Source organism: Pongo pygmaeus, chromosome 1 (genome assembly GCF_028885625.2).
Source record: "Pongo pygmaeus isolate AG05252 chromosome 1, NHGRI_mPonPyg2-v2.0_pri, whole genome shotgun sequence".
NCBI lineage: Eukaryota > Metazoa > Chordata > Mammalia > Primates > Hominidae > Pongo > Pongo pygmaeus.
Genome location: NC_072373.2, coordinates 198178097 through 198201553, shown reverse-complemented (window position 1 = coordinate 198201553; position 23457 = coordinate 198178097). Strand labels below are relative to the sequence as shown.

Sequence of the window (23457 nt, the reverse complement as noted above, 5' to 3'; positions counted from 1 at the left end):
GCTCAGCACAACCTCCGCCTCCTGGGTTCAAGCAATTCTCCTGCCTCAGCCTCCTGAGTAGCTGGGATTACAAGGATGTGCCACCACGCCCGGCTAATTTTGTATTTTTAGTAGTTACGGGGTTTCTCCATGTTGGTCAGGCTGGTCTCCAACTCCTGACCTCAGGTGATCCGCCTGCCTCGGCTCCCAAAGTGCTGGGATTATAGGCCTGAGCTACCGCGCCTGGCTTTTTTTTTTTTTGGTGAGACGAGTCTCGCTCTGTCACCCAGGCTGGAGTGCAGTGGCACGATCTGAGCTCACTGCAGTCTCCACCTCCCTGATTCAAGCGATTCTCCTGCCTTGCCTCAGCCTCCTGAGTAGCTGAGATTATAGGCGCCCACCACCACACCCAGCTAATTTTTTTGTACTTTAGTAGAGATGGGGTTTCACCATGTTGGCCAGACTGGTTTCAGACTCCTGACCTCAAGTGATTCACCCACCTCAGCTTCCCAAAGTACTAGGATTACAGGCATGAGCCACCACTCCCAGCCTTGAGCTATTTTTAAGTACTGAAATGTTTTTATGTATAAACTGTTATTTTGGTATTATAAAATGTAAATCATTTATATTATAAGACATGTCCACAGAGTTATGTACTGCATTTGGGACTTAGGTTTCATTTCAAACAAGGGTACATTTTTAAAGTAGGTATACTGAGTACCTCATTCTTTATTTCACATCCTTACAAGGTACTTTATTGTTTTAACTCTTATTTTCTGTTTAAGATTTGTTATCTTTTTCAGGGTTTATTAGTTGTTTGCATTTCCCCCAGAGGCAAATCATCTACTGCCAGAGGCTCCTGATAGAATCACGTTAGAATGAGATTGGGGGTGGGAAGATGTTAAGAGAAGCAAGACCAGGCACGATGGCTCACCCTGTAATCCCAGCAGTTTGGGAGGCCAAGGCGGGAGGATCCCATGGGCCCAGGAGTTTGAGGTTGCAGTGAGCTATGATCACACCAAGGAAAGGGAGTTAATGAGGAAAAGTTGTAAGACCTGATTCCCCACCCTACAGGATTTCTCTCCATTCCCCCCCTAGGGCTGACAACTTCTTTTTCTTTTTCTTTCTTTTTTTTCTTTTTTTTGAAACAAAGTCTCACTTTGTCACCCAGGCTGGAGTGCAATGGCGTGATCTCAGCTCACTGCAGCCTCTGCCTCCTGGATTCAAGCAATTCTCTTGCCTCAGCCTCCCAAGTAGCTGGTATTACAGGCACCCGCCACCACACCCAGCTAATTTTTGTGTGTGTGTGTCTTTTTAGTAGAGATGGAGTTTCATCATCTTGGCCAGGCTGGTCTCGAACTCCTGACCTCAGGTGATCTACCCACCTCAGCCTCCCAAAGTTCTGGGATCACAGGCATAAGCCGCCACACCCGGCCACCTTCTTCCTAAGGATAATTTATTTTAGACAGTCTCTTCTTCCCCAGTCACCTTACTCTCAAGCCAGAGGGGTTGAGGAAGCCCCAGCATAGAACCTGGTCATCTCTTAGGTGGAATGGCCCCTGAGACAAAACATTAAAGAGGATGGGGAGTACATCTTGCTTCTTAATAATGTTATTGATACCAGAGCTGTATTTTGACATTATGCAAAATTGATACTGAGATGCCAGCAAGGTCATTTTATCTCAGTTTTGCAACAGCTAATTTGAAACCATGGGCACGGTGAGCAGACTGCATGCTGTCACTGGTCCTGAGGACATTGCAGTATTTGAATGGTGAGCAGTGACAGCACTCAGAAAGGGACACGCCAGATTTCTATGGCTTCTTTACCTTAGGGTCTCAAAGGACATTACTGCTTTATTTCTCATTCCTTAGAAAATAGTGCACCAGAATAACCCATCCCTAAGAACTCGAGATGACTGGTATTTTACCATTTTTACTCCATCCCAGTGCCAAGCTTCAGTGTTTCTCTAGTGTGATTGATACGTTAGAATTTTTACGTTATAAGCTGTGATAAAACCATAATACTTTTGGGCCACTTTAGGTCTGAAGCTTTTATGATTTCACATTGAAAAAAAGTCTGGAGCTTTATTAGGTAAGTGGAAATGTAACACAGATGTCTGGGTAATGGAAGCCAATAGCCTGTTTTTAACAGAATTATTCTTTAAAAGCAGAATGAAATTCCCTCTCTAGAATTTAGGGGTACAAATTCTCTACCCTCAGCCTTTGACCTATAACCTCTTCAGGAAAAAGGATTCATCTCTCTGTCTCTAATCTTTCACCAAAATACCAAATAATAAAGCACACGTGTTCAATAGCAAAATATACCTAAAACAATTAATACACAAAGTAGAACCAATAGTTTCTCTCATTTTTAGAGTATCTAAAAAAAAAACCCCAACAACTTATGCTGGCATTTTATAGTATAACTTGATTTATTTCAGGATCTCACTGTAACAAACAGGAACATATGTAGTATATCATTTAACTGCAACAAAATAGTTTAAAAGTGTTGAAGTTGGAACAATCCTGAGAGATCGTACAGTCCCACCTCCTACCAAATGCAGTCACCCTAAATCAATGACATTCCACCTCTGCTACAATGGTAGCATAGAAAGTGTTACTTTGCAAAGTGACTAATTCTGTTGTTAATCAATTTGGCCCAGTGTTTCTCAAATTTTTCTTACCAAAACCCACAGTAAGAAATACATTTTGACTGGGTGCAGTGGCTCATACCTGTAATCCCAACACTTTGGGAAGCCAAGATGAGTTGATTGCTTGAGCTCAGGAGTTTGAGACTGCCTGGGTAAGATGGCAAAACCCCATCTTTACAAAAAAACACAAAAATTAGCCAGGCATGGTGGCATGTGCCTGTAGTCCCAGCCGGGAGACTGAGATTGAAAAATTGCTTAAGCCCAGGACGTTGAGGCTGCAGTGAGCTGGGATCATGCCATTGCACTCCATGCTGGGCGACAGGGCGAGACCCTGTCCCCTCCCCCAAAAAAAAGAAAAGAGAAAAAGAAATCCGTTTTAAGGCTGGGCACAGTGGGTTATGCCTGCCCATAATCCCTGCACTTTGGGAGGCCCAGGCTGGAGGATCGCTTGAGGCTGGAAGTTAAAGATCAACCTGAGCAACATAGCAAGACCGTGTCTCTACAAAATAATTAAAAAATTCGCTGGGCATGGTGGCGTGCCCTGTAACCCCAGCTACTCAGGAGGCTGAGGCGAGAGGGCCTCTTGAGCCCAGGAGTCTGAGGCTGCAGTAAGCTGTGATCACCTACTGCAGTCCAACCTGGGTGACAGATGGAGACCGTCTTTAAAAAAAATTTTTTTAATTAAAAATAAATAAATAAATAGCTGTTCTTTATGAGCACAAATTAATTTCCCTTTAGTGCTATATTTTGGTCCATTTGCTTTTTAGTGAATATTTGTTCATTCAACAAATACTGACTGAGCATCTATATGCTGGACATTATGCACTGTGCTAGGGATGCTGAGGTGGAAAAAACAGAGACTCATACCTTTTGGAGCTTAGATACCAGTGCTTAGTCTAGAAGCCTAGTCTACTAGACCTATTAAGAGAATAATTCTGGCCGGGCACAGTGGCTCACGCCTGTAATATGTTTTAAGTAAATGTATTTTTGACAAATGACTTGCGCCTTCATGATTTAACAACATGATGTGAAATGGCCCTATAATAGCATGGTATCAGGCCTGTTTTGCATTTGTTTCCTCTTTGGCAGACAGAGAGAACAGTGGCTGAAAATATAATTTATTTCCGTGAGGAAGGTAGAGATTAACGCCTGTAATCTCAGCACTTTGGGAGGCTGAGGCAGGCGGATAACGAGGTCAGGAGATTGAGACCATCCTGGCTAACACGGTGAAACCCCGTCTCTCCTAAAAATACAAAAAAATTAGCCAGGCATGGTGGTGGGCGCCTGTAGTCCCAGCTACTTGGGAGGCTGAGGCAGGAGAATGGCGTGAACCCGGAAGGCGGAGATTGCAGTGAGCTGAGATCGCGCTACTGCACTCCAGCCTGGGCGACAGAGCAAGACTCCATCTCAAAAAAAAAAGAGAGAGACAGAGTAATTCTACAGCTGGGTGCAGTGGCTCATGCCTATAATCCCAGCACTTTGGGAGGCCAAGGTAGGCAGATCACTTGAGGCCAGAGGTTTGAGACCAGCATAGGCAAAATAGACCCTATCTCTACAAAAAAAAAAAAAGAAAAAGAAAGAAAAAATTAGCTGGGCATGGTGGTGCATACCTCTAGTCCCAGTTACTCAGGAGGCTAAGGTGGGAGGGTCACCTGAGCCTGGGAAGTCAAGACTACAATGAGCCGTGATAGTGCCACTGCACTCCAGCTTGGGCGACAGAGCAAGACTCCGTCTCAAAAATAATAATAATTAAAAATACATAATAATAAAAACAAAATAATTCTAGTTCTTCCACATAATTGCCTTTCAGTATTGGAAGACAGCTATCATGTTTCCTAATCTATACCTCATATGGTGTAGTTTCTATGACAATAGCTATTGAGCCATAGTGATTAACTAAAGCTCCCCATACTAAAGATGGGCTTGTCAAGGAAACCTCTGATGAAGTGACATTTAAGCAAAGACTTGTGTAGAGTTGGGGAAGAAATTATGTGAAGATCCTTCACTCCTGGGTGAGGAATGTTTCAGACACAAGGGATGCCAGGAATGAGCTTGGCACCTTGGGAGGCATCAAAAGCAGTAAGGTGAGAGCTGCAGGTAGGGGAGATCTTTTGGAGATCTGGCAGCACTTTTAGACCAGGGTAAAGACTTTGGATTTCTTTCTCAGTGAGATGGGAGCCACTGGAGGTCAAAGTATTTAACTTCATTTATTTTTGTGAAAGGGATTGTATTAGTCCATTCTTGCATTGCTATAAAGAACTCCCTAAGACTGGGTAATTTATACGGAAAAGAGGTTTAATTGGCTCACAGTTCCACAGGCTGTAAAGGAAGCATGACTGGGCAGGCCTCAGGAAACTTACAGTGATGGCAAAAGGCAAAGGGGAAGCAGGCCCATCCTATATGTCTGGAGCAGGAGAAAGAGAGTGAAGGAGGAGGTGCTACACACTTTTAAACAACCAGATCTCGTGAGAACTCACTCACTATCACAAGAATAGCAAGAGGGAAATCTGCTCCCATGATCCAGTTACCTTCCACCAGGTCCCCTCTCTAACACTGGGGATTACAATTCAACATGAGATTTGGCTGGGGGACACAAATCCAAACCATATCAGGGATCTTTTCTTGTATCTGCCACCTAGCTATTTTTGTGTATTAATTTTGTCATAAACTGGCTCTTTTACCAAATTCTTTTGTTTCTAGGTTTATTTAATTGACTTTATTAAGATATAATTTAGGCCAGGCATGGTGGCTCACACCTGTAATCCCAGCACTTTGGGAGGCCAAGGCAGGCGGATCACAAGGTCAGGAGATCGAGACCATCCTGGCTAACATGGTGAAACCCTGTCTCTACTAAAATAGAAAAATTAGCCGGGTGTGATGGCGGGCGCCTGTAGGCCCAGCTACTCGGGAGGCTGAGGCAGGAGAATGGCATGAACCCGGGAGGCAGAGCTTGCAGTGAGCTGAGATCGCGCCACTGCACTCCAGCCTGGGCTACAGAGCGAGACTGTCACACACACAAAAAAAAATAATAATAATAATAATTTAGCCTGGGCACAGTGGCTCACGCCTATAATCCCAGCACTTTGGGAGGCCAAGGCAGGCAGATCATGAGGTCAGGAGTTTGAGACCAGCCTGGATAACATGGTGAAACCCCATCTCTACTGAAAATACAAAAAAATTAGCCAGGTGTCGTGGCACGCACTTGTAATCCCAGCTACTAGGGAGGCTGAGGCAGGAGAATTGATTGAACCTGGGAGCTGGGAGGCAGAGGTTGTAGTGAGCTGAGATCATGCCACTGCACTCCAGCCTGGGCGACAGAGCAAGACTCCGTCTAGAGAAAAAATTAAGATATAATTTACATACAATAAAATGCACCTATTGTAAATATACAGTTTAATGTTTGACGTATGTTCATATGTAATAATCACCATAAATAATATATGAAACATTTTCATCACCTACAATTTCCCTCATGCCTTTTTTTTCTTATGCCATTTTGTAGTAGAGCCTCCTGTTTTGTTCCCAGTTTCAGGCAACTGTAATCTCCCTTACGTGATTATAAATTAGTTCTGCCTATTCTAAGATTTCATATAACTGGACTCCCACAGTAGGCATTCTTTGGTGTCTGGCTTCTTTCATTGAGCCTAATGATTCTGAGAGTCATTCACATCATTGCTTGTATCAGAGGTTTGTTGGCTCTATTGTTCAGTAGTATTCCATGGTATGGATATACTACAATTTATTTATTCACCAGTGGATGCACATTTTATTTCCAATTTGGGGCTAATATGAACAAAGCTGCTATGAAAATTCTTGTATAAATCTTTTTGTAGTCATGTGTTTTCATTTCTCTTGTATAAATACCTAGGAGTGGAACTGCTGGGTCTTAGAGTAGGTATAACTTTATTAGAACTGCTAAATAGTTTTCCAAAGTGACTGTAGCATTTTACATTTCCACCAGCAATACATGAGAGAACCAACTTCTCCACATCCTTGCCAACATTTGGTATTGTCAGTCATTTTGTCTTTAGCCATCATGGTGGGTGTGTAATGACATTTCCTCGTGGTTTTAATTGGCATTTCCCTGATGACCAGTGACATCTTTTCATGTGCTTATTTTGTTTGTTTTCTATTATGAAGTGTCTGTTCAAATCATTTGCCCATGGGTTTTTTGTCCTATTGTTGAGTTCTTTATGTATTCTGGGTACAACTCTTTTGTCAGATATATATACTGCAAATATTTTATCCTGGTTTGTGGTCTGGTTTTCCTTTCTTTTTTTTTTTTTTTTTTTTTGAGACAGAGTCTTGCTCTATTGCCCAGGCTGGAGTGCAGTGATACGATCTCAGCTCACTGCCAGCTCCGCCTCCCGGGATCACACCATTCTCCTGCCTCAGCCTCCCGAGTAGCTAGAACTACAGGCGCCCGTCACCACGCCCGGCTAATTTTTGTATTTTTAGTAGAGACGTGGTTTCACCGTGTTAGCCAGGATGGTCTCAATCTCCTGACTTCGTGATCCGCCCGCCTCAGCCTCCCAAAGTGCTGGGATTACAGGCGTGAGCCACCGTGCCCAGCCAGCTTTTCCTTTCCTTAATGGTGTCTTTAAAAGAGCAGAATTTTGATAAAGCCATTTGTCAACTTTTTCTTACAGTTCATGCTATTTCTTTTTTTTTTTTTTTAATTTTCTGTAAGAAATAGAGATAGGGTTTTGCTATGTTCCCCAGGCTACTCTTGAACTCCTGGTCTCAAGCAATCCGTCCACCTCGGCCTCCCAAATTGCTGGGATTACAGGTGTGAGCCACTGCACTTGGTGTACTTCACACTTTTTGTGTCTTAAGAAATCTTTGCCCACCCCAAGGTCCCGAAGACTTTCTCCTTTGTTTTCTTCTGAAATTTAGCTTTTACCACGATCTTTTTCTATGAACTTTTTCTATGATCCTTGTCAAATGAAAATTTGTATGTTGTGTAAAGTAAGAATCAAGATTCTTTTTTCTTCTCTAATGGATATCCAGTTGTTCTGGCACCATTTGTTTGAAAACATGAACCTTTCCCCATTGAGTGACTGTGATATCTTCGTCAAAAGCCAATTGATAAAGTAAACCTGACTAAAAAATCAATTGATAATATATTCATGTGTCTATTTCTGGACTCTATTCCATTGATCTATGTGCCTGTCTTACTGCCAATAATATACTATCTTGGTTACCATAGTTATAGTAAGTCTTGTAATTACGTAGGGTAAGTTCCCTTTTCTTCTTCTTTTTCAAAATTGTTTTGGCTATTTTAGGTCCACTGAATTCTGTTTAAATTTTAGAAGCAGCTTGATACTTTCTACAAAGATAAATTTGCTTGGATTTTGTTGGGATTACATTAATCCTGTACGTCCACTTGAATAGAATTGACATATTAACTGTTTCTTCTAATTCATCTGCATGGCTTATCTTTCCACTTATTTGGATTGTTTATATTTCTCTCAAGTATTTTGTGGTTTTAAATATATAGAGTTTGCAAATAATTTAGTTATATTGACCCCTAAGCATTTTTGGTGCTCTTATGAATGGATTGTTTAAAAATTTTATTTTCCAACTGTTCATTGCTAACATATAGAAATAAAACTGATTTTCATATGTTGATCCTGTATCCTATGACCTTGTTAAATTCAGTTATTTGTTCAAGAAGATTCTTTATAGGATTTTCTGTGTACATAATTGTGTCATCTATAAACAATAAGTTTTCTTTTTCCTTGTTACTCTTTATGCCTGTTATTTCTTTCCTTCTTTTTTTTTTTTTTTTTTTTTTTTTTGAGACTGAGTCTCGCTCTGTCACCCAGGCTCCCAGGCTGGAGTGCAATGGTGCAATCTTGGCTCACTGCAACCTCCACCTCCCAAGTTCAAGCAATTCTCCTGCCTCAGCCTCCTGAGTAGCTGGGATTACAGGTGCCCACCACCATGCCCAGCTTATTTTTGTAATTTTAGTAGAGATGGGGTTTCACCATGTTGGTCAGGCTGGTCTCAAAGTCCTGACCTCAGGTGATCCGCCCACCTCAGCCTCCCAAAGTGCTGGGATTACAGGTGTGAGCCACCACGCCCGGCCTATGCCTGTTATTTCTTTAACATCTCTTACTGCACTGACCAACACCTCTAGTACAGTGTCGGATAGAAATAGTTGAGAGCACAAATCTTTGCCCTATTCCCTGCCTTAGGGGGAAAGCATTTTATCTTTCACAGTTAAGAAAGGTATTAGCAGTTGGCTTTTTGTAGTTGGCCTTTAGCAGCTGAGGAAGTTTCCTTTATTTCTATTTCACTAGAGTTTTTATTATGAATAAGTGTTGGATTTTTCAAATGTCTGTTCTGTGTCTGTTGAGATAGCCTTATTTTTTTTTTGTTCTGTTAATGTAGTGGATTGTACTGATTAATTTTCAACTGTTAAACATCTTGTATTCCAGCGATAAACCTCACTTGGTATTATCCTTTCATATATATTTGATTTACAAATATAATTTTTTTTTTTTTTGAGACAAAGTCTCGCTCTGTCACCCAGGCTGGAGTGCAATGGTTCGATCTTGGCTCACTGCAACCTCTGCCTCCTGGGTTCAAGCAATTCTCCTGCCTCAGCCTCCCAAATAGCTAGTATTACAGGCATCCGCCACCATGCCCAGCTAATTTTTTTGTACTTTTAGTACAGATAGGGTTGTACTATGTTGGCCAGGTTGGTCTCGAACTCCTGACTTCAGGTGATCCACCCACCTCGGCCTCTCAAAGTGCTGGGATTACAGGTGTGAACCACTGCGCGTGGCCACAAATATAATATTAAGTTGGGGTTTTTTTTTGAGACAGAATCTCACTCTGTCACCTGGGCTAGAGTGCAGTGGAACAATCTTGGCTTACTACAACCTCTGCCTCCCAGGTTCAAGTGATTCTCCTGTCTCAGCCTCCTGAGTAGCTGGGACTACAGGTGCACACCACCATGCCCAGCTAATTTAGGATTTTTGTGTCTGTGTTTACAAGGGATATTGGTCTGTAGTTTTACTTTCTTTGTAAGTTTTATGTCTTTGGTTTAGGTGTCAGAGTAATACTGGCCTCATAAAATGAGTTGAAAGTTTTTCTCCTTGTCTATTTTATGAAAGTGTTTGTATAGATGAGTATTATGTCTTTCTTAAATGTTTGGTAGAATTCAACACTGAAGCCATTTGGGTCTGGAGTTTTCTTTGTGGGCAGTTTCTAAATTATATTTTTAAATTATATTTTAAATTGATTTAATATAATTTAAATTTTAAGTTTGATATATGGCTATTCAGATTTCTAATTTTTTTCTTGTACTAGGTTTTTTTTTTTTTTTTTGAGACAGAGTCTCACTCTCACCTTACTGGAGTACAGTGGCGTGATCTCACCTTACTGCAACTTCCGCCTCCTGGGTTCAAGTAATTCTCATGTCTCAGCCTCCTGAGCAGCTAGGATTATAGGCACACACCATCACACCTGGCTAATTTTTGTATTTTTAGTAGAGATGGGGTTTCGCCATGTTGGCCAGGCTAATCTCAAAACTCCTGACCTCGGGTAATCCACCTGCCTTGGCCTCCCAAAGTGCTGGGATTACAGGCGTGAGTGACTATGCCCGGCCTCTTGTACTAATTTTGATCACTTATATCACTCAGGGAATTCATCTGTTTCATTTAATTTGTTGAATGTACTAGCATAGAGTTCATAATAGTTTCTTTTTATTCTTTCAATGTTTGTAGAATCTGTAGTGATGCTTCCCTCTTTCATTCCTAATACTGGTAATTTATGTCTTCTTTTTTTTTTTCTTGGTTGATCTAGCTAAAGGTTAATCAATCTTTATTGATAATGATTAATTTATTGATACTGATATAGATAACCAGCTTTGGTTTCATTGATTTTTCTCTATCATTTCTTTGGTTTCTATTTTGTTCATTTCCTTCCTTCTACATACATTGGGTTTAATTTGATCTCCTTTTCTGTAGATTCTTTTTTTTTTTTTCTTTTTTTGAGACTGGGTCTCCCTCTGTCACCCAGGCTGGAGTGCAGTGGCACGATCTCTGCTCACTGCAACCTCCCCCTCCCAGGTTCAAGTGATTCTCCTGCCTCAGCCTCCTGAGTAGCTGGGACTACAGGTGTGTGCCACCATGCCCGGCTAATTTTTTTTTTTGTTTTAGTAGAGACGGTGTTTCAGCATGTTGGTCAGGCTGGTCTCGAACTCCTGACCTCGTGATCTGCTCGCCTCGGCCTCCCAAAGTGTTGGGATTACAGGCGTGAGCCACCGCGCCCGGCCCTTCTCTAGATTCTTAAGTTGAAACTTAACTCATTAATTTTTTCAGAACTTTCTTCTTTTTTTTTTTTTTTTAATTGAGAAGGGTCTCACCCCCATCACCCAGGCTGATGTGCAGTGGTGTGATCATGGCTCACTGCAGCCTCGACTTCCTGGGCTCAGGTGATTCTCCCACCTTAGACTCCCAAATAGCTGGGACTACAGGCGCAAGCCACCACACTTGGCTAATTTTTTGTATTTTTTGTAGAGACAGGGTTTCACTGTGTTGCCCAGGCTGGTCTCGAACTCCTGGGCTCAAGTGATCTGCCCATCACAGCCTCCCAAAGTACTGGGATTACAGGCAAAAGCCACCACACCTAGCTAAAACTTTTTTTTTTTAAATATAAGCATTTAAAACTATACATTTTCCTGGCTGGGTGCAGTGGCTCACGCCTGTAATCCCAGCACTTTGGGAGGCCGAGACGGGCGGATCACTTGAGGTCGGGAGTTCGAGACTAACCTGACCAACATGGTGAAACCCCGTCTCTACTAAAAATCCAAAAAATTAGCCGGGTGTGGCAGCGCATGCCTGTAATCCCAGCTACTCGGAAGGCTGAGGCAGGAGAATCGCTTGAACCCGGGAGGCGGAGGTTGCAGTGAGCTGAGGTTGCACCATTGCACTCCAGCCTGGGCAACAAGAGCGAAAACTCTGTCTCAAAAAATAAAAAATAATAAATAAAATAAAAAACGAACTATATGTTTTCTTCTAAACTGCTTGAACGACAGACAACAAATTTTGATTTGTGTAGAGTGTTCTATAAATGTCTATTTATTTAGAAGTTTAATGTTTAATTTCCAAGTATTTCAGGATTTTCACATGCTGTTGACTTCTAGTTTGATTCCATATGGTCAGAGAAAGTACTCTGTGTGATTTTAATCCTTTAAACATACTAAACTTAGGCCAGGTGCGGTGGCTTACACCTGTAATCCCTGAGGCTGAGGCAGGAGGATAACTTGAGGCCAGGAGTTTGAGACCAGCCTGGGCAATGTAGGCAGACCCCTGACTCTATAAAAAACTTAAAAATTAGCCAGGTGTGGTGGCATGCACCTGTGGTCCTAGTTACTTGGGAAGATGAGGCTGGAGGATTGCATGAGCCCAGAAGTTTGAGGTTATAGTGAGCTATGATTGTAGCCCTGCACTCCAGACTGAAAGACAGAGCAAGACCCTGTCTCTAAAATTAAAGAATAAAAATTTTTTAAAAAATTATAACATGTTTTATGGCTCAGGGTATGGTCTATCTTGATTAATGTTTGCTATGTACTTAAAAAGAATGTATATTTTGCTCTTGTGTAGAGTGTGCTGTAAATGTAAATTTGTCCAAGTTGGTTGATAGTATTGCTCAAGTGTTTTATTTATTTTATTATTTTGAGACAGGATCTCACTCTGTCACCCAGGCTAGAGTTGCAGTGGTGCTAACATGGTTCACTGCAGACTTGACCTCCTAAGCGCAAGTGATCCTCACAACTCAGCCCCATCAGTAGCTGGGACCACAGGTACATGCTGCCATGCCAAGCTAATTTTTATTTTGTAGAGATGGGTGTCTCTCTATGTTGCCCAGGCTGGTCTTGAACTGCTGCCCCCAAGTAGTTCGCCCACTTTGGCCTCTCAAAGTGCTGGCATTACAGGCATGAGCCACCATGCCTGACCTGATAATGTCCTTTTTAAATGGATTTCAGACTATTAACATTTAATATAATTATCAGTATAGTTGGATTTAAGTGTACTATCTTGCTATTTGTTTTCTATTTATGCCAACTTTTTTTTAATGTCTTTTGTTCTTTTTCTTTTCTTTTCTTTTTTTTTTTTTTTTTGAGACAGAGTTTCGCTCTTTCCCCCAGGCTGGAGTGCAGCGGCACAATGTCAGCTCACTGCAACCTCTGCCTTCAGGTTTCAAGCGATTCTCCTGCTCCAGCCTCCTCAAGCGATTCTCCTGCTCCAGCCTCCTGAGTAGCTGGGATTACAGGCGCTCGCCACTATACCTGGCTAATTTTTGTATTTTTAGTAGAGATGGGGTTTCACCATGTTAGCCAGGCTGGTCTCGAACTCCTGACCTCGTGATCTGCCCGCCTCAGCCTCCTAAAGTGCTGAGATTACAGGTGTGAGCCACTATGCCCGGCCCATCTTTTGTTCTTTTGCTTTTCTTTATCCTGCCTCAGTTAAAGAATATTGAAGTGGCTCATGCCTATAATCCCAATACTTTGAGGGTCCGTGGTGGGAGGATTGCTTAGGGCTGGGAGTTCAAGACCAGCCTGGGCAACATAGCAGGACCCCATCTCTGCAAAAAATTTTTTAAAAAAAATTAGGCATGATGGTGGTCTCCTGTAGTCCCAGCTACTCAGGGGACTGAGGTGGGAGGATCACTTGAGGCCAGGAGTTCAAGGTTACAGTAAAGCTGTAATCATGCCACTGAACTCCGGCCTGGACAACAAACCGAGACCCTATCCCTGAAACAAACAAACGAAAAGAATATTGAGCACTTTTTTAGTATTCTGTTTCATCTCCACTATTGGCTTATTAACTTAATCTCTGTCTTATTGTTAGTAGTTGCTCTCAGGGTTACAATATGCATTTTCCCTCATCACAATAAGCATTTCACTTATTACTCATCACATATTATAGAGCTTCATATATAGCAGATTTCACAAACTACAGCCTTCAAGCCAAGCCTGAATGCCTACCTGCTTTTGTAAATAAGGTTTTATGGGAACATAGCCATGGTCATTTATTTATATATTTTTTCATCAAGTCCAAAATGTCTACATAAATATGACACATTTTGTGCTATAAGGACAGAGTTGAGTAGTTGCAATGGAGGCCACATAGCCTGCAAAGCCAAAAGTATTTACTGTGTGGCCTTTTAAGTAAAAGTTTGCCAACTTCTCATGTATATTATAAGAACCTTACAGTATATTTCTGTTTTTCCCTTTTTCTTCAAATGTTTTTTCTGTCCCCACCTTTTCTGGAACCTCAGTTGCAAATATGTTAGACTATTTGATATTGTTCCACATTTCACTAAAGCTCTGTTCATTTTTTTTTCTTTGAGACAGTTTCGCTCTTGTTGCCCAGGCTGCAGTGCAATGGTGCAATCTTGGCTCACTGCAACCGCCACCTCCCGGGTTCAAGCGATTCTTCTGCCTCAGCCTCCTGAGTAGCTGGAACTACAGGTGCCCACCACCATGCCTGGCTAATTTTTGTGTTTTTTAGTAGAGACGGGGTCTCACTATGTTGGCCAGGCTGGTCTCAAACTCCTGACCTTAGGTGATCTGCCTGCCTCGGCCTCCCAAAGTGCTGGGATTATAGGCCTGAGCCACCACGCCCAACCTAATTTTTGTATTTTTAGTAGACACAGGGTTTCACAATGTTGGTCAGTTTGATCTCCATCTCCTGACCTCAAGTGATCCGCCCACCTCGGCCTCTCAAAGTGCTGGGATTACAGGCAAGAGCCACCATGCACAGACTGTTTTTTTTTTTTTTTTTGAGATGGAGTCTCACTCTGTTATCCAGGCTGGAGTGCAGTGTCATGATCTCAGCTAACTGCAACCTCCGCCTTCCAGGTCCAAGCGATTCTCCTGGCTAAGCCTCCCTAGTAGCTGGGATTACAGGTGTGCACCACAACGCCAAGCCAATTTTTTGTATTTTTTAGTAAAGACAGAGTTTCACCATGTTGGCCAGGCTGGTCTCGACTCTTGACCTCAGGTGATCTGCCTGCCTTGGCCTCCCAAAGTGCTGGGATTACAGATGTGAGCCACCATGCCTGGCCTCTGTTCATTTTTTGTCAGTCCTTTTTTGTTTTCTTTTTGAGACAGTCTTGCTCTGTTGCCCAGGCTGGAGTGCAGTGGCTCGATCTCAGTTCACTGCAATCTTTGCCTCCCAGGTTCAAGTGATTCTCATGCCTCAACCTCCTCAGTAGCTGGGATTACAGGTGTGTTTCACTCTGTTGCCCAGGCTGGTGTTGAACTCCTGAGCTCAGGCAATCCACCCGCCTCACCCTTCCAAAATGCTGGGATTACAGGCATGAGCCACTGAGCCCTGCCATCAGTCTTTTTTTTTTTTTTTTAACTTTAGTTCAGATAATTTCCACTTCATGTCTTCAAATTCATGGAGTAGTCTTCTGCAGTTTATAATCTCTTGTTAAGCCCATCTAGTGCATTTTTAATTTCAGATATTGTATTCTTTTTTTTTTTTGAGACAGAGTCTTTCTCTGTCACCCAGGCTGGAGTGTAGTGGCACGGTCTCAGCTCATTGTAGCTTCCACCTCCCAGGTTCAAATGATTCTCATGCCCTAGCCTCCCCAGTAGCTGGGATTACAGGTGTTTGCCACCACCCCTGCTAATATTTTTGTACTTTTAGTAGAGAGGGGGTTTCACCAAGTTGACCAGACTGGTCTCAAACTCCTGGCCTCAAGTAATCTGCCTGCTTCAGCCTCCCAAAATACTGGGATTACAGGCATGAGCCACTTCACTTGGCCCAGATATTGCATTTTTTAAATTTCTATAAATTTTTTTTTTTTGAAAGGGAGTGTTGCTCTGTTGCCCAGGCTGGAGTGCAGTGGTGCAATCTCAGCTCACTGCAACCTTCACCTCCCGGGTTCAAGTGATTCTCCTGCCTCAGCCTCCCCAGCAGCTGGGATTACAGGTGCATGCCACCATGCCCGGCTAATTTTTTTTTTTTTGAGATGGAGTCTCGCTCTGTCACCAAGGCTGGCACAACCCCAGCTTACTGCAGCCTCTACGGGTTCAAGCACTTCTTCTGCCTCAGCCTCCCAAGTAGCTGGGATTACAGGAGCATGCCACCACTCCCAGCTAATTTTTTTTTTTTTTTTTTTTTGTATTTTTGTAGAGATGGGATTTCGCCACGTTGGGCAGGCTGGTCTCAAACTCCTGACCTCAGGTGATCTGCCTGCCCCGGCCTCCCAAAGTGCTGGGATTACAGACCTGAGCCACCACATCCAGCCTAATTTTTGTATTTTTAGTAGAGACGCGGTTTCACCATGTTGGCCAGTCTGGTCTCCATCTCCTGACCTCAAGTGATCCGCCTGCCTTGGCCTCCCAAAGTGCTGAGATTACAGACGTGAGCCACCAGGCCCGGCCCTAATTTCTAGAAATCTTATTTGACTATTTTTATATCTTTCAATATGTTCATTTTTTAAAAAATCTTTGAGTATATGTTAATGCTTTTACATCATTCTTTGCTAACTCTAGCATCTCTTTCATTTCTAGATGTTTCTATTGACTAATTTTCCTTCTGATTTAAAAAAAATATTTTATTTGTTTATTATTTATTTATTTATGGAGACAGGCTCTCACTGTGTTATCCAGGCTGGAGTGCAGTGGCTATTTACAGGTGTGATCATAGCGCGCTACAGCCTCTAACTCCTGGATTCAAGCGATCCTGCTGCCTCAGCATTTCAAGTAGGTGGGACTACAGCCTCATGCCATTGTGCCCAGCACTAGTCTTTTTTTTTATGGAATGGTGGACACTATAAATACATATTTTTGAGTGTCTGAATTTTGTTGTCTGTCTTTAATTGAATTTTGGTTTACTTGTTAATTTGTTAATGGATCAGCTTGATTTGGAGGCTTGTTTTTAAGCTTTGGGGCAGTTCTAGAGTTATCTTTACTGTTGTGTTAGGTTAGTCCTACTACTAAGATATTACTCTTCCAGGGTCTCTACTTTATGCCCTGGATGTTCAGCTTCAGCAAAGAATGTTTACTCTGGCTGGTCAAAACTTAAATATCAGCCAGGCATGCTGTCTAACACCTAAAATACCAGCACTTTGGGAGGCTGAGGTGGGTGGATCACCTGAGGTCAGGAGTTCAAGACCAGCCTGACCAACATGGTGAAACCCCGTCTCTACTAAAAAATACAAAAATTAGCCAGGCGTGGTGGCAGGCGCCTGTAATCTCAGCTACTCAGGAGGCTGAAGCAGGAGAATCACTTCAATCCGGGAGGCGGAGGTTGCAGTGAGCTGAGATCATGCCATTGCACTCCAGCCCGGGCAACAGAGCAAGATTCCATCTCAAAAAAAAAAAGAAAAAAAAAAAAACAACTTAAATATCTTCCAACTCTGTGTATGAGCTCTGGGAATTTTTCTGCTCATAGAAACTCAGGACTCCTGTGAAGAGTTATTGATCTCTTTGCATAGTTGCTTCTTCTCTGGTACTTTGCCTCAAACTTCCAGGCACCTCATGCTCCTGAACACTGATCTCTGCTCCATTCAGTGTGATTTTCTCTTCCTGTATTCCAGTCCAGAAAGCCAAAGTGATAGTAGGACATACCTCACTTGGTTCCATTCTCTCAGGGATCACAGTCCCATACTCCCTGATTTCATTGTCTGAAAACAATTTTTTTCATGTATTTTGTTCAGTTTTTCTAATTGTTTAGAGCAGAAGGCCAAATCTAGTACCAGTTACTCCAACATGGGAAAAGAAGTTTACTTCTATAGTTTTCTGATTTTACATTTTTTACTTTATAGATATAGAGTATCACCTGCAGTAGTAATAACTAATTATTTCTAATATTCACACGTCGTAGTTAGTTATCTTGTCTAATTCATTGGCTAGTACTTCCAGGACAATGTTAAATAATAGTATTGATATTTTCCTGTTTTTTTCTGTAAGGGTAGATGGGACAACATTTTAAAGGGAGGCCGGGCATGGTGGCTCACACCTGTAATCCCAGAACTTGGGGAAGCTCAGGCGGGTGGATTAGAGAATCGCTTGAGCCCAGGAGGTGGACATTGCAGTGAGCCAAGATCGCGCCACTGCATTCTAGCTTGGGCTACAGAGTGAGACTCCGTCTCAAAAAAACAAAAAAAAAAAAAAAATTTTTAAAGAGAGCATTGACTGGGCACAGTGGCTCGTGCCTGTATATAATCCCAGCAGTTTGGGAGGCTGAGGCAGGCAGATCACTTGAGTCCAGGAGTTCGAGACAAGCCTGGCCAACATGGTGAAACCCCATCTCTACTAAAAATACAAAAAAATTAGCCGGGCATGGTGGCACATGCCTGTAGTCCCAGCTACTAGGGAAGCTTGAGGCACGAGAATCACTTGAACCTGGGAGGCAGAAGTTGCAGTGAACCAAGATCGCCCCACTGTACTCCAGCCTGGGCAACAGAGTAAGATTCTGTCTGAAAAAAAAAGAGAGAGAGAATTTTCAAGGTTAATGAAAATACTGGGGAAAAGGGCACTGTCCTATGGTATTGATGGAGATACAAATTGATAGTGTTTTCGGAAGGCCGTTTGTCAGTACCCACTTAACAACTGGACTTCTAGGAATCAAATTATGTCCTAAATGCTTATCTTAGTCCGTTTCTGTTGCTATAACAGAATACCACAGACCGGGTAATTTATAAAGAACAGAAGTTTATTTGGCTCACAGATCTGATGCCAGCATCTGGCAAGGATCATCGGATGGTGGAAGGCATCCCATGGCAAGGAAGCACCGGAGCAACACAGAGAGACAACAAGGGGGCCAAACTCTTAGCAGGAGCCCACTCCCATGCTAACTAACCCACTCCCAAGATAATGACATTAATCCATACATGAATGAGGTGCCCACACAACCTAATAACTTCTTTAATCTACCTCTTAATACTGTTACATGAGTTTGTAGGGACATTAAAACCATAGCAATGCTCAAGGATGTATATGCAAAAAATATATATATTTTTTGAGATAGAGTTTCCCTCTTTTTGCCCAGGCTGGAGTGCAATGGTAAGACCTCGGCTCACTGCAACCTCCATCCCCCAGGTTCAAGCAATTCTTCTGCCTCAGCCTCCCAAGTAGCTGGGATTACAGGCGCACTCCAACATGTCTGGCTAATTTTTGTATTTTTAGTAGAGAAGGGGTTTCGCCACGTTGACCAGGCTGGTCTCAAATTCCTGATCTCAGGTGATCCACCTGCCTCGGCCTCCCAAAGTGCTAGGATTACAGGCGTGAGCCACTGTGCCCGGCCTGCAAAAGTATTTGTTGCAGCATTGTATTAGTTTGTTCTCACACTGATATGAAGAAATACCCGAGACTGGGTAATTCATAAAAGAAAGAGGTTTAATTGACTCAGTTCTGCATTGCTGGGGAGGCCTCAGGAAACTTACAATCATGGCAGAAGGTGAAGGAGAAGCAGGCATCTTCTTTACAGGGCAGCAGGATAGAGTGAGTGCCAGCAGAGGAAATGCCAGATGCTTACAACACCATCAAATCTCGTGAGACTCACTCACTGTAATGAGAACAGCATGAGGGGAGCTGCTCCTATGATTCAGTTACCTCCACCTGGTCCCACCCATGAGGATTACAATTCAAGATGAGATTTTGGGTGGGGAAACAGCCAAACCATATTAAGCATTATTTATCATATCAAAAAAATGTAGTCATGACCCAACTACCTTGTTTCAAAGAGAACAGAGGAATTATTATATTTTAACTGAGAGGATATGCTAGTACAGGTTGAATATCCCTAACCCGAAAATTCAAAATCTGAAATGCTCCAAAATCTAAAACTTTTTGAGTACTAACCTGATGCTCAAAGGAAATGCTGATAGGAGCATTTTAGATTTTGGATTTTCCAATTAGGGATGCTGAACCTAAGTATAATGGAAATATTCCAAAATCCAAAAAAAATGAAATTCAAAATGCTTCTGGTCCCAAGCATTTTGGATAAAGAATACTCAACCTGGCCGGGCGCGGTGGCTTACGCATGTAATCCCAGCACTTTGGGAGGCCGAGGCGGGTGGATCACCTGAGGTCAGGAGTTCGAGACCAGCCTGACCAACATGAAGAAACCCTGTCTCTACTAAAAATACAAAAATTAGCTGGGCATGGTGGCACATACCTGTAATCCCAGCTACTCAGGAGGCTGAGACAGGAGAATCGCTTGAACACGGGAGGCGGAGGTTGCAGTGAGATCGTGCCATTGCATTCCAGCCTGGGCAACAAGAGTGAAACTTTGTCTCAAAAAAAAAAAAAAAAAAAAAAAAAAAAAAAAAAAAAAGGATACTCAACCTGTAAAAGATTAGGCATTGATTTAATGCTTCTGTAGCAATATTCCCAGATGTCTTGTTCCGCACTTGTCTGACATAACCATGCATATATTATGTCTCTGTTAGCACAGTATCCTGGGTTTGTCTGTACTCCAGAAACAAGGTCATATAAGGACTCAGCAAAAGCTGGGTCTTTGGGCACATAATGAGAATGTCCAATCCCTAGCTAAGTGACTCAGTCTTTTTTATTTAATAATTTCTGGGAGATTTGGGATTTCGAAGCCCATTACTAGTAGAACCTGGCCTATATTAAACATGGAAGAAACTTCATTGTAGATAGAACTCCTTGAGAACTAATTCATTATAGGGTCTTCATCTCTATATATGTTCATATTTATAACTTTCATAGAGTACTGAGTAGTAGTTAATGTATTTTTAAAATAACCGCTTAGGCCAGGTGCAGTGGCTCACACCTGTAATCCCAACACTTTGGGAGACCGAGGCAGGTGGATTGCTTGAGCCCAGGAGTTTGGGACCAGCCTGGGAAACATAGTGAAACTCCATCTCTACTAAAAATACAGAAAATTAGCCGGGCATGGTGGTGCACACCTGTAGTCCTAGCTACTCTAGAGGCTGAGGTAGGAGGATTGCTTGAACCTAGGAAGCAGAGGTTATAGTGAGCCAAGATTGTGCCACTGGCAATCCAGCCTGGGTGACAGAGTGAGACCCTGTCTCAAAAAAAAAAAAAAAAAAAAAAAAAATTCAGGTTAAGTGACTGAATCTGGGGTGGGAGTTCAGATGGTGAGGCATTAATATAGTCTCACTCATAGGTAAAGACTGGATTAGATTATTCCAGTAATACAAAGGTCATTCAACATCCAAGAAATCCATTAATGTAATATACCATTTTAATAGATTGTTATGGGTTAAATTTGTTCCCCCAAAATGATATGATTAAGCCCCAATCTGCGTCTTTTATTTGGAAATAAGGCCATTGAAGATGTAATTAAATTAAGATATGGTCACTAGGGTAGGGTGGGCCCTTAATCCAGTATCACTGGTGTCCTTATGAGAAGACAGTGTGAAGATGTGAGGAGAGAATGCTTTGGGGTTTGTTTTGTTTTTGAAACGGAGTCTCACTCTGTCACCCAGGCTAGAGTGCAGTGGCGGGATCTTGGCTCACTGCATCCTCCATCACCCAGATTCAAGCGATTCTCCTCCCTCAACCTCCCGAGTAGCTGGAATTACAGGCGCCCGCCACCATGCCTGGCTAATTTTCGTATTTTTAGTAAAGACAGGGTTTTACCATGTTGATCTTACCATGGTGACCATGTTGGTCTTGAACTCTTGACCTTAAGTGATCCACCTGCCTCGGCCGCCCAAAGTGCTGGGATTACAGGTGTGAGCCACCACACCTGACCAAGGAGGAGAGAATACTTTGTAAAGATACAGAGACACACACGCAGGGAGAAGATGGCCATGTGAAGACAGAGGTAGAGATTGGGGCTAAGCTGCTTCAAACCAAGGAACACATAGGGCTACCAGAAGATAGAATGAAATAAAGAAGGATTCCTCCCTTACAGGTTTCAGAAAAACCATGGTCCTGTTTGCAATTTAATTTTGGATTTCTAGCCTCCAGATTGCAAGACAATAAAATTATATTTTTTTAAGTTACCTTGTTTGTGGTACTTTGTTATGGCAGCCCTAGGAAACTAATATACAAAGATGGGAAAACGTATAAATGCAGAATAAACACTTAATACAATTTAGCACTAATTTATGATTTTTTAAGTTTTATCAAATTGAAAACAAAAGGGTGCCAATCAAACTCCTATACTAAACGTCATCATTCTTTTTTTCTTTTATTTATTTATTTATTTATTTTTTTGAGATAGAGTCTGTCGCTGTTGCCCAGGCTTGAGTGCAGTTGCACAAACAAGGATCACTGCAGCCTTGAGCTCCTGGACTCAAGGGATCCTGCCACCTCAGCATCCCACGTAGCTGGGACCACAGGTGCATGCCACCTGTGCCCAGCTAATTTGTTTTGTTTTGTTTTGTTTGTAGAGACAGGATCTCACTTTGTTGCCTAGGCTGGTCTCAAACTCCTGGGCTCAAGTTATCCTCCCGCCTTGGCCTCCCAAAGTGCCGGGATTAGAGGTGTAAGCCACCATGCCCAGCCTAAACATCATTATTAATATTTAAATTTTAGCAGTGTTTCCATTCCGCAAATGATGTCTGCTGTCATGGCCTCTGTTCCACACTTCATGGGAGATCCTAGCCCATGCAATAGTACGAACATAAGAAATGAGATAGAAAAATGGAACTACATGAAATAAAACTCCTTATTTGCAGACATATAATTATCTACGAAGAATGTTTCCGGTTTCTTTTTTTTTTTTTTTGAGAAGGAGCTCGCTCTGAGGCTCAGGCTAGAGTGCAGTAGCACCATCATGGCTTACTGCAGCCTCAACTTCATGGGGTCAAGCAATCCTACTACCTCAGCCTCTCAAGTAGCCAAGACCACAGATATGTGCCATTTTCTTATTTTTGTAGAGACAGTTTCCCTATGTTGCCCAGGCTGCTCTTGCACTCCTGGGCTCAAGCGATTCTCCCAACTTGGCCTCCCAAAGTGCTGGGATTATAGGTGTGAGCTGTAGCACCTGGACTCAGAAAATCTTTGGATAAACCGTTAGAATAAGAGACTTTAGCTAATAAGAGAGATTGCTACATACCAGATTAATATACAAATATTAATAGTATGCCTATAAGCCAGTAATAATGCAGTAGGAAAAAAAGTGCCCATTCACTATAGCAATAAAATCTATGAGCAGTAGGAATAAATCTAACAAAAATATGTAAGATCTTAACAGAGAAAATAACACTGAAGAGTATGAAAGACCTGAATAAATGAATTATACCATGTTCACGGATGGTGAGACTCAACATTATGAAGATGTGAATTCTCCCCTAAATTAATCTATAAGTTCAATACAGTAATGAAGCTTGTCAAACTGATGCTAATGTTTATGAGGTAGAAGGGTCAACAGCATTTTTGAAAAAAATGTTACTTGAGGCTGGGCCTGGTGGCTCAACGCGTATAATCCCAGCACTTAGAGAGGCAAAGGTGGGTGGATCACGAGGTCAGGAGTTCGAGACCAGCCTGGCCAACATAGTGAAACCCCCTCTCTACTAAAAATACAAAAGTTAGCCAGGCATGGTGGTGTGTGCCTGTAATCCCAGCTACTCAGGAGGCTGAGGCAGGAGAATCACTTGAACCTGGGAGGTGGAGGATACAGTGAGCCGAGATTGTACCACTGCACTCCAGCCTGGGCAACAGACAGTGAGACTCCATCTCAAAAAAAAAAAAAAAAAACTTGAAGAGGTGAGGCAACTCATTTTAAAGTTTTGATAATTAATACTGTGAAGTATTGGTGCAGAGATAGGCAAATTGATAAACTGAACTGAATAAAAAATTCATCAGTGGATCCACGAATTATGACCACTAGAGGTATAACAGTAGTACCAT

The 23457-nt window shown here is 42.3% G+C and overlaps 1 protein-coding gene across 21 annotated transcripts in view; it reads left to right on the top strand.

Moving 5' to 3' along the window:
- Positions 1 to 23457, top strand: part of ZBTB8A (zinc finger and BTB domain containing 8A) — a 67267-nt gene that overhangs the window by 23688 nt on the left and 20122 nt on the right. For 2 of the 21 annotated variants that reach the window (XM_063666321.1, XM_063666303.1), the window contains exon 3: positions 12329 to 12447. The exons of 18 other annotated variants lie outside the window; for them this stretch is intronic. The gene's annotated coding sequence lies outside the window, so the exon portion shown is untranslated. Of the gene's footprint in view, positions 1 to 12328; positions 12448 to 16252; positions 16366 to 23457 lie in introns of all 21 variants that reach the window. One more of the 21 variants, XM_063666349.1, reaches the window with a different exon arrangement.